The following is a 15,762-nucleotide window of genomic DNA, read 5'->3' on the forward strand; positions in this document are numbered from 1 at the left end:
TCTGTCTGTTTGTCTGTCTGTCTGTCGGTCGGTCTGTCGGTCTGTCGGTCTGTCGGTTTGTCTGTTTGTCTCTATATCTATCTCTATTTTCTCTCTCTCTCTCTCTCTCTCTCTCTCTCTCTCTCTCTCTCTCTCTCTCTCTCTCTCTCTCTCTCTCTGTCTCTGTCTCTGTCTGTCTATCTCTGTCTCTTCGCTCTCTCTCTCTCTATCTCTCTCTCTCTCTCTCTCTCTCTCTCTCTCTCTCTCTCTCTCTCTCTCTCTCTCTCTCTCTCTCTCTCTCTCCCCTCCCCTCGCTCACTCTCCACCAGCCCAGGTGGCTTTCGTGACCCGCTGTCTCTCCCTGTGAAGAGCCGCTGTCTCCCAGACCTACCGACAGCAGAGGTGCTCCTATCTGACACTGATATCACTACTCAGATCTGATCTCTGAACCACGACTGAGTCGTCTACAGGGTGTGAGTCTGTCTGATGGTATCGGAGTTCTGGCGCCGTACGGAGCCTTTTCTCAATGGGTGCTGCTCCCATATGTGCGTGTTTTTTTTTTTTGCAGTTAAGAGATTCATCTTGCTGTTGCGCAGGTGGTCGGTGCTCGGTACGGTAGTGCGTTGATGTGGGTAGGTATATCGTGGCATGGCGTGTGGCATGACTGCTGGATATATGGTAATTAAATGTAATGAATGCGATCACTATTGGTGTAGGCGTAATCAACTGCAGATGTCAGCAGATATTAATGAGGCAATGCATAACAGGCAAACTGATAATAACCTTTGGGAACAGGAACCGTGGTTGACTCCGCAAAGGTTTCGTTCGTTTTGTGCACAATAATGACCACTAGCAGTGACAAGTAAATGTAAATACAACAAAAGCAACTTCAATTACGTTTCATCAAGCAATCAGTTTAGCTCCATAACCTCTTTCTTTTTACACGGAAAGTTGACGGACCCATACGCTGGGGCAGCCATGCCTGATCCCAGAGCCCGCGGCCCTCATGACCCTGCAGCTAAGAGGAGGACCCCCGAGTCACGCCACCTTCGGCTGGCACGGTGCCACCGTGTCGTGACCTCCCGTGACGACGCGGGCCCCTTCCAGCGGAGACGTGGTCCTGCGTGATAAGGAAACGCGGCATCGAACGAGCGTATGCACTGTGCACTGTGTTGAATGTGCAAAGAACAAGTCAAGCCCACGGGCAACGTAACAGTGTCAATGTAAGTCCTTTCATCGGTGACAGACAGGTAAGCTATCCGATCAGGTAAGAATAAGATGCGCCGGATGTAAAGCTATTAGCGTCGTAGATACCGGTGTAGTAAGGCTTTGTTTCTCCTTGACATCATGCATCAATCAACTTATGACAGAGCATTGGCATATAAACGCTTCCGGCGTTCCATACCAAGAAGACCTATCGTGATGGATGGGATCATAGCGAGGTTAGGATCTTCTGCAGACCGCAGCTGTGTTGTCATGTGGCTGTTTCAATCGTAAGCTTTCAAACGGTAAACGGAACTACCCACCTGACCAAATGTTCGTTTACCAAATCAGGCATCCTGCAATCGTATGCGACTGGGTCTCACACCGGGCTTGTTATAGGTCAATGTCATACAAATCTCACAACCGGTTTGCACTCCCAGTTGCATGAACGAAAGCGTCACGGCCTGGGCCTGGCGTCATGTATACCGTAACATCTGAACACGCTCTGAACCGGGCTCGAACCGCTACGGCGCGACGCCACCCCGGTTTCGTTTGTAGTCTGTCACCGGGGGCGATGTAATCACGGTCTGTGAGGAGTGAGCGGTAACCCGGCGCTCAGGTTCTCCTTTCCGCCGCGTGTATCGCTCGTTCACAGACGGGGCAGGGTGTGCTGACACTATCTTCTGATGTGTATCTGGCCGCTGAGATGGGTGGGTACGGGGCTTAGACTACTGCGCAGTCTACTATCCCTCGGAACGTGTTTAGAAGACAGAGTTCGTGACGTTTGATAACGGTTTTTAATGAGCTCTCGCAATCACCATTGATTTTATTTTAAGGCACAGCAACCAAAGAAGATTGAATGATATATTAAAGTTATTTAAAAGAAAATGATAAGAAATAATTAATATTTCTCCAGAATTTTAATGACAGCTTTTCACCATTTAATAGTGTGACTTGTAAGATGAAATGAATGTGTGCAGCGTAGCCTCTAAACAGACGCAAACAATTCCATGACAGTTAATGTGACAGCGCTCATTGTCTGGTCGATAACCAAGACCTCAGCCGTTATGTGCCGCTCTGTGGGGCCCAGAACTGACCGTAAGGTATGTGGAAACACACCGCTCCGCCACCGCGACCACCGACGGCGGATTCCTGCGCACCTGTAAAGATCTGCCGATACTGATACAGATCGGTAACAGCCGACTGTCACTTTGACCCCCACCGGTCCCCTCCCCCACAGCCAATGATCGAATACCGAGGGTGATTACCGGCGCGTCCCGCCGCGGGAAAAATTCCGACCCCTGCGGTCACCGGTGTGCGGACACTGCACGCCATCGGCTGTCATCACACGTCATCAAACGCCATCGTGTGTCGCAAACGGGTACGGTGCCGCTAGTAGTGACATCTATCGGGCCGAATGAGTAGCGACACGGCATTTTTTAGCGGACGGGATGGTATGTGAACTGGTGCCCCACGACGGCGACAGAGGACGACCCAGGCATTTAGTTCTCACGGTGGGAAACCGCGCGGAATCTGGCGCCGGAAGTCGCCGGAAGGAGGATGATGGGAGCGAATTGCACGACGCGCGTGGATTATGGCGCCGGATAAAAAAGTGCGTTCAACAGGTACCTAACCTGTCATATAATCTTGCATCCAGTCACAGATCAAAGACGGTCTTCGATTATCGAACAAAAAGAAAAAATAACAAAATTATATTTTTAGACAATAAAAGTCCACAATTTGATCCCACTCTCTTTGAAGTAGGTAAGCACGTTCGAGCGTAATGAGAAGTATTTCGGGCGTCCGAGGTTGTACGCTTTAAATAAGGCAGTACAGCGGTCCCAAAACAGACAATCCGAGCTCCTTGCAACAAATCATGTACCTATTCCACTAATGAGCCGCTTTATGTCCCTTGTAACGCCTGAAATAAAGGATAGGCTATTACGTAATAGGCGCCAAGCATCGTGCACATTCCCGGTGACTGTCTATTGGCCGTGGCACCCCCCTCACCTAAACACGTGGCACTGTTATTATCATTACTAATGCATGGTGTAACTTATTCACACTGCAAATAACAGGCTGCATGCATTGTCCAGCAAAAGAGTAGCGGAGTGTGATAAGGTGATTCAAGAACATTAAAGTTATCACTGAAAATGAATAACTTTTCCTGTCACCTCACCAAGACTTTCTTTCTACATAAACGGTAAGCAATTCAATACCTGTGATGTACAAATCGAATAATACAGTCACTACTCAACAAGCCGGCCGATAACAAAGGAGGACGATGACTCATTCACCAAACTCGATAAAAAAAAATCACGACAATCGGAGCACATCGATCGGAAGCTGTGCATTCCCGATCCGCTCGATCGGAAACGGCACCCCAACACTGACCGGTCCTGTGTGATCACTGTCACCTCGCCTGTCACCTGTCACGCCACCTGTCACGCCGCCTGACATCACGAGCTGGCCCTCAGAGCGGCGGCGTAGGGACCTTTCCTCTGACGTCGACATTGGTCAGCGGCCTTCGCGTGTGGACACTGGGCTCGGACAGTGGGCTCCTTCGCGCATTGTACACATTCCTGGTGACTGAGTGTCAGTGTCTATGGGCTGTGGCACCCCTCCCTCACCCCCTCACCCTCCCTGCATCCGCCGGAATCGACCGCTGCCGCTTATGTGGGGGCGTGAGAGTGTGGGGCGGAGTGAAGGATGAACTTGCTTAAAAATGCGTTTTACCATGATGATCAATTGATCGGCACTGATTCCAAATGAAGTGTCTTATATTTAAATTCTTATGAATATGAAAGACGTTGATCCAGTTGCTAATTGAGATCTTTACTGCATGACTGTAACGGTAACTCAGAATGGAGCGGTCTCCATGAGACAATGAGAGAATGCACATTGTTTGCGCTGGGGGCTCTGTTGCAGGGCAACATACCTTGCTATCTTTTAGCTTTACCTTCTGTGGTGTCTAGCGATTAGCAAACGGTACGTAGCGATAGGTTGCCTTGATTTTGAGGTGCAGAAGAAGCAATTTATGCGGACACATTCATGATCGCCTGCATCTATCAACTTTTCTAGCCATTAACAAAAACCGTAAGTGCAATAGCTAATAACCGAATGTAATTATTCACCATGCACTCCCACATATCATGTATTACAACTCACCTAAGCAGCTTAGCCGTTTGATGCTCGTGCCATCTGGGCCCTGCCTGGCTACGGCTACAACCGCTAGTCTTATCCCACGCCCGCCGCACCCACACCTTGAATGGCCGGCTTTGGCGAAACTTGGCCCGTTCTTAGAACACATGGGGCCTGTTGACATGAAGGTGGGTCGACAACTCGACACTAAATGGACAGTAAAGAGCATGGTTTCCGTGAGGATCCCAGCGCTATAAACGACGCAGTTTATGAGGCGGTTTGAGGAAATTTTATGGGGACTTAAATGATCAAGTTAATTGTTGGTGCATGGTAAACCAATTTCGCTTCCGAAAATGTTTCAGACTTCGTTAAACACAGCCTGCACACACTTCGTTTCCAACATACATGTACTGCAGCTGATACCCTTAAGGGTAAGTACAAGCGTCTATTGTCGTCATTCAAACGCGTGTCATTCCATAAGTCTCAACGTGTACAATACAGCCCCACTTCAGTTAAAGCATGTTTTGACTTTTTTTAGATGACCATTGACCACCTGTCGTCACTAGGCAGCCGAGGAACCGAACTGAGAGGGCGGGATATTCAAACACACCCCATTGGGGCGTGGGAATTCTGAATACCCACCGAAGCACGGGTTAACGGTACTATAACTGCTCCGCTCCCTAGGATACCGTTATGTTTTGTTCAAAGGAGCAACGGTCGATGCCGATGGTGAATTCTTACAACGGATGTGGGTGCCCACTGTTTGTTCTTAAATAGTCATATCAGGATTATCTGATAAACATTATTTACACGGGCCGCGCGCATTGGACCTGATGTGCAAAATCTGTACAATATTACATGGCGTGGGACACTGGATCCCAGCCATGCATGTGCGAGTCACTCCCTCATGACACCACTGCAACAAGATAAACCGCGCATTAAACATGTAAGCCAATTTTGGTCACCTACTTAGCCACCGCTCGCAGGGCGATCCCAGCCGCATCTTGCCGTCACCGGGCCGGAACGTGGGCGCCGGAAGTTAGGTCAGGGGTCAGCCGGCCGGCCTATGACCACTCGGTGAAGGACCGACGACGACATAATGGTGCCAGGATCGGTGCGAGTTCCCACGGCGCCTCACAGACTCCCACGGGGTCGGCCGCGCCGCAGCGCCGCCCCGGGCCAGGCTACAGCTCGAGCACGATTCTGAGTCAGGCAGAGTTTTGACTGGTGCACCGCCTCTGGCGGCCTAAAACGACTGTAGGGGCCTCGGGGCAGCCTATGTCGGTAACAGACGCATTCGGGGCGGCTCATGTCGGCTACAGTCGCCTCGGGACGATCTAACTCGATTACGGTCGCATGCAGATGACCTAGCTTGTCTCGAGGCGATCCGGGCTGACTTTCCGGGTCGATACGGTCATTCACCACCCCCGTTCGATTTGCTCCCGGCCCGTGCCGACCGCGCACGCCCCGAGCCCGTGCGAAGATGACCCACAGGGAATGCGCCGGCCGAAAATCACAGCTATTTGCCCGGGCGGTTTCCGGATCCAATTACCGAAATAACGACGGGCAGGGGTCGTGTGGCCATGGGTTCGGCGCGAAACAAATATGTCCCGAGGAATGTTTAATGCCGATATCCCGTGCGGATCCGTATAATACGTCGGTTTTGGAATGTTCTATCAGGTTGGGTATGCTGTAAAGTGGTATAGATTTTGTGAGCGGTAGTTGCACGGGTGTATTATGAGCGGTCAGCAGCATGGGAACCCGGCAGCTCCCACGATCCGAGATGTCTCCCGGGGGCGGCCGGCGGCGGCCCTTCCGCGCGCTAATTTGTATTTAAATCACTGCTCCTAATACAGCAGGTCGCCCGGCGGCGGCCGAGTAGCAATGCAGGATCCGGGCCCGAGCGGCCGGCAGCATCCCAGTTCTCACGAGCGACGGTTTCACACGATCTCTGACCGCCGCCGCCCCCGCCGCCAGCGTCACCGCCCCCGCCCCCGCCGCCGCCCGTGCAATCTGCGGCGCCATCTCCGCTCGCGCGCCGCCGCCCCCGTGTCCGCCCAAATTGCCGCGCCTGCAGTGCCCACAGCGGCTGGCGCGCCCGTTGTGCATTCGCCGGTGGTTTGCGGGCGAGACTCTCACCTCACCGAGCACAGCACTGCGACGGTTTGTACCCTCGGTGCAGGATGACCTGCATCCATGACGTCACGCCCAGTGACCGTACCAGGTACAGAGGGTCCGATCAGACAGAATGGGCGGACAGACGAGCAGAAAGCGACAGAGAGCGCCGCCACCAGCCACCGGCGGAAACGGAAATGGCTGGCCGCACGCCCCCGGTGGCCGGCGCGGCGCCGGGCCGCGAAAGGAATGTCCGGTGCCCGTCCTCGCCTCTTTCTCTCTCTCGGCGGCAGCGGCGATCAGCGGCGGCGGCCGCCGAAATGGCCCATCCGCCGCCACCGCCGTCTCCGCCCGCGCCGCCGCCCGCTCCCCGCGCCGCCGCCCGCGCCCCGCGCCGTCGCCCGCCAAGCTACTCGCGGCGGCCCGAGGCGACGCGCTGGTGTCTCGACTGGCGCATTAATTACCGCGTTGGCGCCGCTGCCGACCCTCGACACCCGAGCCACCCCCGTGGCGCCCGGGGAGCGGCGTGAGGCCTGCGAGGAGCGGCCGTAAGGGCGGGATCCCCTCCCCGGGAACCCCTCCCCGGCTACCACCCAGCGCAGCGCCCGGCACTGCGCGGTGGTCGGCCGGAGATGTCGGGTGGCGGCCCGACACGTTATCGTGTGACAGTTAACGGCTCGGTAATGGAGCTGACGCGGCCGTTACCGGATTGTTAATGGCCCATGGACTGGAGAGCAGTGCGGCCCCTTGCCGCGCCGCGAATAAAGCACGGCCAATGCGTGGGGCTAGACCACCCCCGATTGAGACCTCCGTGCTATTGGCGCCGCGTAGATAATTAGATCTCACGCGGGAGAAACAATTTATCTGCCACCGGTATCGCTCTTCGCACAACCGCAAGTGATCAACCGCGACAGGAGGGGAAATTGAGGGCAAAATAAATCTGGGGGATAATTAGCTGACCGCGACGGCTGAGACTGAGCTCAAACGTGGGTGGTAACAAGGGCGTAAAACAACAAATTGGTCACGAAAAGACACATAGAACATGAGAAAGCCGTGACTGCGCAGTGCAGGGGTCGTCAGGCACATACAGTCCTATTAATATGCATGAGGGACCATCGGTTTACTACGAATGCCAAGTCAAACTCCACTCGATCGATGTGTTTATTTACACCCCAGTGACGTATGGGCCGGTGGCATCGGGTGCGTCAGTGGCGCTGATGGGACACGCCACGGGGCCCTTCCGGGAACTGGGCGGCCGGTTCGCGCTGCCTGTTGTGTGCCGAGGAGCGATGGCTGTCGACAACAAACTGCAGCACCGGGGAAATACACGGAAACATTTACCGTGCGCTGGGCGAGCGAGCGAGTGAAAGAAGTGCAGTGTTTTATTTTTTCTGAGAATTGGTTTGCATTTTCGTATGTGATTGTTTCGGGGTATTGATTTAAGGACGAGTGAAGAAACTGTTTTGAATTCACCAGACTTTCCGAAGACCAAACTTTCCCAACCTTTCCCCGTAGGCGTTTGTTTTGTGATGGCGCTGGGCGATAACAAGAGCAGGATGCACCCCACCGATAGCGATCGCCGCGGGGTGTGAACAGACCTTACCGGGCGTGTCGGCGTGTGAACGGTGCATTATCGAGGGCCGGTGATGGGCCGATGGACTGCAGACGGACAGCGTTTGGGAGCCGTTCGGCAGCCCGCGGCCAGAGCCATAAATCGCCTTGCATGAATGAACTGTGTTAGCTCGGTGCTGGAAGCCGGATTTAGTTTCGCTCAGAGGGAGAGCTTTATTGTCGTTGTGAACTGAATGGCGAATCGATAAGTACTGCCCTCCGGCAAAAGAGTGGTTGGTTAGCCTATGTGCTTTTGGTGAAATAACTTTAAATGACAGAGCTATAAAATGATTCAATAGAAATGATAAAAGGGCTCGTGCACACATTTCGGCAGTGGTTTTCAACAGCCATTAGACGTACTCATCATGCAGATCGATTATTGTGATGTTGGCAATCAACCACTTACCTAATACCTGGAGGGCCGTACAAGTAGAAAATGCTCTTAAAAACAAAATAATTTGCAGTCATTTCATCAGTTGTTGTCAGTCAGTTCATCCGTCAATATCAGCCATTTCCATGTCTGAATCACTGAACCATTATCAGTCATTTCAGATAAAGAAATAAATAAACTAGCAGTTCAGAGAATTGTGTGAAACGGGTAAACGAAATTAGGGCTGGACATCAGAATTCAAATTACATATTGATCAATTGCGATTGGAAATCATTAATCTTGCTGATGAGTTTTGCCATTCAAACTGCTGAATACCACGAGTCATTAGCTCATTAACCCATTGGCATTGTTATTTTCCAACATTGATTGCAAGATGCAATTAGCTGAATGTCGTACATTTTGGACGACGGTTGCATACTATATTAGACGACATTGCAATCTATATAGCACCCAACTCCCAGGGGCGGTCATTTCGTAATGATGATGCATCGATACATTAATGCGGTGTACTACACTGTACACACCACTGTATATATAATACATTCCTTTTTGAAAATAAAGACAGATTTTTGGGAGTGAAGTAAATTGGTAGGGATTTTTTTTTTTCGTAACCTTAGCCTCCAGAGAGAGATAACTTTGTTTCATATTGGGATACCGATAAGAATTAATATAAAAATTGGGACTAGATTTTGAGATTTGGACTTAAATCTCTATAACTTATCAGTTTTATTGACGCTGCAAAGTGTTTTTTTTTTTTGTGACATAAGTAACGGCTGAAGACTGGCAGAGTTTGGGGTCAATCTGTCTCCCGCTCACTACCCCCGCGTCCTCGTTTCGTTTCGTGTATTGTTGAGACCATCCACACCGTGGCTATTCAAGTCTCCCGTCATACATGTTGTAAAAGCAAAGTGACGCTAAAATATCGACAAGTTGCACATACACATAATGCCACATTACACACGATAAAACATATACTGCGATAAAAACATGATAAGAAAAGTGGGATGAGCTAAGCGTGAGCACATGACTAGGTGATGCATTCCCTTACTCATGATGCATTCCTCCCGACTGACCGTTCTGCGACGCCCGGCGCGTTGCCTCTATGTTTTGCCACGCGATGTGTTGCATTCCGTGTGGTGTGGGAGAGGGCCCGTCATGGTCGGGGAATGCGCGGCGGTGACAGCGGCGGGTCGCCACCGGTACCGCGGCACGCCGAGCCCGCTGATCGGCCGGGGAGTGGCGCTGCTTCCGCCGCCCGCGGACCGCCGCCGCGCCGCCCCCTTCTGTTCCGGCGCCGAGCACAGCACCTCTCGGCTGCCCCCGGCACGGCTCGGCGCGGCGCGCCAGGGCCACGGGCCGCCGCTTCTGCAGGGGCGCTGAGCGGCGCACGCTCCCCTGCACGCGCTGCCGCTCATACAGCCGACAGGTATGTCTATGGTACAATTATTATAATGGCCTGCAACACAGCTATGTGGGGGCAAGACTTTGCGAGGAAAGGTGTGCACATAAAGGATTACAGATTTAATGAATGAATTCCTAGGGAGCGCTTCAAACCGGACTGAGGTATGTTATGGGAGGCAGTGGTGCATAAATCAAAGTAATGACGAATAAAAGTATCCATAAACCATGAAACGAACCATGAAATGTGAAGTCTACGCCGAGTGGTTAACAAGTTTCAAGCATAAGTCACTAACAAAGGCATATGTATTTAGGTACTTTTGCAATAAAGTATCTTGTTTTCCGTGAAAAGGCATTGTCTCTTTTTTACCTTTGAAATTTAGGCTTAAAAAGGTCAGAGGTCAAAGTGAAAGGAAATTTGGGTCAAGGTCATGCAATTTTCAGGGAAGTTCAAAAATTGATTCACTCGAACATGCTTAAAATTCTCGTTGCGATTAGCCCCTATTTAGGCGAGCTATTTGTGAAAAAAGCCTCGGGACGGTCCGTTCGACCCCTCATAAGTGCGAGGGTTGAAATAAAACAAGTAGGTATTGCACACTGCACATCATGGAGTCTAAAAAACCGTTCTCCACTTCAAATCTAAACTGCGCGTCAAACTAACCGCAGATCACCCGTACCTACCATTCCCCGTGTGGGCGCCAGCCCCATTCCAACAGCTGGGGAATTCGAGCATAGCTGGGGCTGTTGCGTGCACTAATGGTACCTCCAAGCTCCTTACCTGCTCCTTTCCACGCAAATAAACTGTACCTACATGTGCACCTCTTATACTATTAATGATGTTCCATTTCCCGCTTCATGAGGGGAATGGAACATCATTATTAATTAGGGGAATGGAACATCAGCCCATTCCAGCGCTATGGAAGGGCTTCATGGCGCTGGAAGTCTGCGCGTTCATCAAAAATCGGCCATGATATTGACGAACGTCTCCCTAGCAACCGACTCCGAGCGAGGTTGGTCCGTTTCTTATAGGTATCTTGGTTGGTCCCGAGTGGTTTGTTTACATACCACTCGGGTATGTAAACACCGTATTTCAATTTATTTCAATTTGGTAAAATACCATACAGAATTAATTGAAACTTCCGAACCTTATGTTTCCTACACACTGGCGGATCCAGACTTGCGTTTTGGGGGGGGGGGCCAACTCGTGCAAGGAGCCAAACCTAGGGTACCCCCAAATCCTGTTTTCTCATCGGATTTAGGCCACTTATTTTTCGTCACAGCCCTGAAACGATAATTTTTTTTAAACTAAAAAAAAATAGAGAGAGAAATGGTAGCCCACTCAACCCGTGCCTTAATATTACTTTGAAAACACTTCAAATTGCTTTTGTCGACCACCGCTCCGGGTCGGTGCTTGGCGCAGCCTTCGCGGGCTGGGAGGTGTCGGTTGAACCTCTCTGCCGTTCGGCCCCTGATCAAGCTAGAGCTCGCGGAAAAAACGAGTGTGTTGCCTGTCAGTGACGAGAGGAAGCCGATGATACCCCATTTTAAGGTCCTTGGTCATTGGTTAACCTTCCAGGGCGGTGTTTCACGGTCGCGCTGCCAGCCGCTGCCAGCGCATTCCGCGAGCTAAGGTCAACCTTCGGTAGTGTTGTAGGTATAGGCTAGTTGATGTCTCCATGGAAACCAAAAGTGCCAACAGCGCTGGCAGCGTGCCGTGAAACACCGCCCAGGTCAGGTCACAGACCCAAAAGACGGGAAAATCAGGGCCTGTCAGAACCTCCTAAAGTAAGGCTGTAATAGATTTTTTTTTGTGCTGATCACGAATTTCATGTTAGTTTGGATCATAGATGATGTCTTCATGCCTTTAGGCCATGTCGGGGCAGGCCAGGTCAGGTCAACCAGGTCAACCAGTACTTATGGGCGTCCGTGTAGCAGGTGTCCGACTACCACTGGCAGCTACGTAACATGATACGAAGGCATCAAAACTACTTCGTAAATGTTCAAATGGTTGCTAAATGCTAAATTCAAAATCAGCTAAACGAAACTATCCTAGAAACATGTTAAACTCGGAAAAGTGCACCGAGGTCACCAAAGGTCAATGACCTGACTTGACCCTAAGGTGACATTGACACCTACCACAATGGTTGGGACCAACATCATTTCACATGTTTGAGCGTTTTAAACCACGAAAAGACTGTAAACGAGCGGATAATGTGAGCCGACATACGCGGAATCGCGATTCCGGCCAAACATGGCCTCAAACATGGCCAAACATATGGTGCGTTCGGAGAGGCACATTCCACGTGGAATCCGTGGAATACTCCATGCGCGCGGAACATTCCCGGAGATTGGCCGTTCAGAGAGATACGCCTCCGAACGCGGCACGGGGAATATTCCAGGGGACGGTGAATATTCCATGCTCTCCGAACGCACGGATAGTCTCGAGAAATAGGCCACAGGTCAAAGGTCACTTGGGTCAGGGTCATGAAATTTTCAGACTTTGTCAACATGAGGGTGCTAAAGTTTCGTCGCGATCGGATTCATGATAACTTACACGATAACTTCACGCGTCGATCGAGAGGTAAAGTATGCAATAAGAACTTCTTGGGTGAAGACGAGACCAACACTCAAGCTCACATATTTTTAATGATACGGTAGTTTCTACCTACTACGCTACTTTCTCACATTCATATTTCTTAAGTGTTTTTGGGGGCCAAAATACATGTTGCCCCCTTTCAGGCTTGGGGGCATGACCCCGTGGCCCCCCTGGATCCGCTAGGCCGAAACTAACTAGGCCGTTTTCAAACGGTCTGATATTTCAGGTCATGGTTTGCAAACGGCCGGTGTTTTCAGGCTGTTTCATATGCCCTGACTGGGCCAGGCCGTTTGCAAACGGACAATTTTCATACGGCCTGTAACATATATTCATATTTCACCATCTGTCGCAGCATCAAATGCTGATGTGGTGCACTCAAAAGCCGGAATTGGTCCTTGGATGCCGTAAGGACCCTTTTAAGAAATAAGTGACCCGACTGACCCCTTAGAGATTGGCCTGAGCTCTGACCGAAATAAGTCTTTTACCGTTTCACGGGAAGGGACAAAAAGGTCCCTGATATGCTTCTTGTACAATTACCAAACAAAACAAGCTTTTCAACGCCAACTCAGTGAGTGTTCCTAAAAAAATTATTGCGCATATTCCGTGAATGAAAAATTGCCGGGTCATGTCAGGTCAGGCTGCCAGAGCAAGTTTGTTAACTTGACAGTTCAATCGATATGTATGTATGCAATAAGACCTTCTCGGGCGACGACAAGACATGACGACACTTTATGAAGGAAGCTAGTAAACCCGGTGGTTTCTCCATAGGCACGGGAACCGGGGCAGTGGGGACAGCTTGCCCACCCCCCAACTATGGGGCCGTGGGGGCGGTGCCCCCACAACTTTCAGACGGAATACCCCATTTTTTGCAAATGTTTTCTTTTTTTGTTGAAAAAAGCCAAGGGATGAAAAATAAGTGGCCTAAAACCACCGGTGAGAAAACTATATTTGGGGAGACCCTAGGTTGATCTCTATTATGGTGTGCCCCCCCCCCCCCAGTCTGAAAGTAGTTCCCGCACCCCTGTGTTTCTCTACGCTATTGAATCACGCCGGTGATTCTAACTTTTAGGTATCTACTACGAAACCTTCTCACATTAATTTTTCTTCAAGCGTTTTGGGAGGGGGGCCAAAAGATATGTTGGCCCCCCTTTCAGGCTTTTGGGGGGCCATGGCCCCGGTGGCCCCCTCCCTGAATCCACCAGTGGGGGGCGGTGCCACACACAGAAAAATATTAACACCGTTATCGGTGTAATTGCACAGTACATATCTGAGCACTTGAGGAAAGTTAATTTAGTCCCTTCCCCGCTTAAATTACTCGCGCTTCCAAATGAACACCAGGAAGAAGGTAATAGAACACTGTTAGGAGGGTTGGGTGTTTTGCTACATGTAGTAAAACACCCAACCCTCCTAACAGTGTTCTATTACCTTCTTCCTGGTGTTCATTTGGAAGCGCGAGTAATTTAAGCGGGGAAGGGACTAAATTAACTTTCCTCAAGTGCTCAGATATGTACTGTGCAATTACACCGCTAACGGTGTCAATATTTTTCTGTGTGCACCACAACTTTCAGACGGAATACCGCCCTTTTTGCAAATGTTTCTTTTTGTGTTGAAAAAGCCAAGAGATGAAAAATAAGTGGCCTAAAACCGGTGAGAAACTAGATTTGGGGGACCCTAGGTTGATCTCTATTATGGTGTGCCCCCCCCCCCAGTCTGAAAGTAGTTCCCGCACCCCTGACTTTCTCTACGCTATTGAATCACGCTGCTGATTCTAGTAGGTATCTACTACGCAACCATCTCACATCAATTTTTCTTCAAGCGTTTTTGGGGGGGGGGGGGGGCAAAAGATATGTTGGCCCCCCCTTTCAGGCTTTTGGGGGGGGCCATGGCCCCGGTGGCCCCCCCCTGGATCCGCCAGTGTTCCTACAACTGAAAAATAGATATAATTCGTTTACTTTGTTTTTAGCTCCATTTCCTGCGATTCATATTTCGTCCGTATTCTACTTGTCTATGAACAGCGTCCATTAGCGGTAAGTTGACGAAGTAGAGCACGGGTGCCTTTGGGGGAGGGGGGGGGGGTGTTTGAGCGGGAGAACTGACCCAGACATGTCCGAGGAAGGAATGTGCGTGTCGTTGTGCGTGCGGTGTCGTGATCGGGCTAGTGCACATGTGACATTTTTTGGGCTTGATGTGACGTGTGAAGTGTGATTTTGTGAGTGAGAGAGGTGTCGAGTACAATCGTGGTGATACACAGATCGTGAATGACACTTTCTGGCTGCGGACTTCGTAATTTGGAGCCGTGATTCGTGAGCGTAGCCAGTGAGTTGTCGAGCTGTCAAAGAGTGAGTTAGTGAGTTCAGTAAGAGGTTAACCCTATTCCTGGCGGGGGGGGGGCTCAGGAGCCCCCCCTGAGGTTTTTTGGTTATTTCTCCCAAACGCGTTGAGCTAGGAAGCTCAAATTTTCTGACTTTTCCTAAAAGGCTTCTACGCAACATGTCTGAAAATTTTGAGTTGATCTGACCTCAGGTCAGGTCACCAGAGGCGGTTTGGTGACCCTACCTCAGAAAAGTTTGCAATCACGCCAGAGCTAGAGTTTTTGACCGATCAATTTTTTCTCTTCAGGCTTTAGTTAGGGTACCAGTATGTGCAATTTGTATATCTCGGAATTTTGATATCGGTGACCTAAGGTCAGGTCAGTTTCGCGACCTCCCCATTATAAGTCAATGGGGGAAAAATCAACTCCCTGTTTTTACCACTAAAACGGGTCGGAATGGCCCCATATACCATACACGACTTCATATACGATCAACCTTCACTACCTTGAGGTCTGTTTTGCTGTTGGGCAGCTGTGAGGTCATGTGACGTCATCAAAGGTCACCAAAGGTTTTTGGCCAATAACTCCGTACAGGAACAAGATACAGACGCGTGGATGGTCTCATTGTGTTCAGCTCGTCAAGACGCATCGAATGATATACATGATGACCTCGAGGTCACGTGACCTGAGGTCAACCTTTGACCTTGACCTTGCGAGGTCAACATATATATCATTCGATGCGGATTGACGAGAGGATCACGATGATGCCCTTAGTTTGTTCCTATCTTGACTAATTCGAAAGTTATTCGAGAAAAACTCTCTCCATATCTAGCGCCGCCCTTTTGACTTTTTCGACCCCTGTGACGTCATCTTTGACCTGACCTGAAAATGACCTTAGTAAAAATTGTAGATCTTGACCGTGCGTATCCGATGCCGTTTACCGTTTGTCACTGCGATGTGTAGTTTTTGAGATCTGAAGGGGGGGGCCGAATCGGCCCCCCCCCCGCCAGTTTCTTG

This window comes from Amphibalanus amphitrite, unplaced genomic scaffold (genome assembly GCF_019059575.1).
Source record: "Amphibalanus amphitrite isolate SeventyFive unplaced genomic scaffold, NRLGWU_Aamphi_draft 000198F_arrow, whole genome shotgun sequence".
Lineage (NCBI taxonomy): Eukaryota > Metazoa > Arthropoda > Thecostraca > Balanomorpha > Balanidae > Amphibalanus > Amphibalanus amphitrite.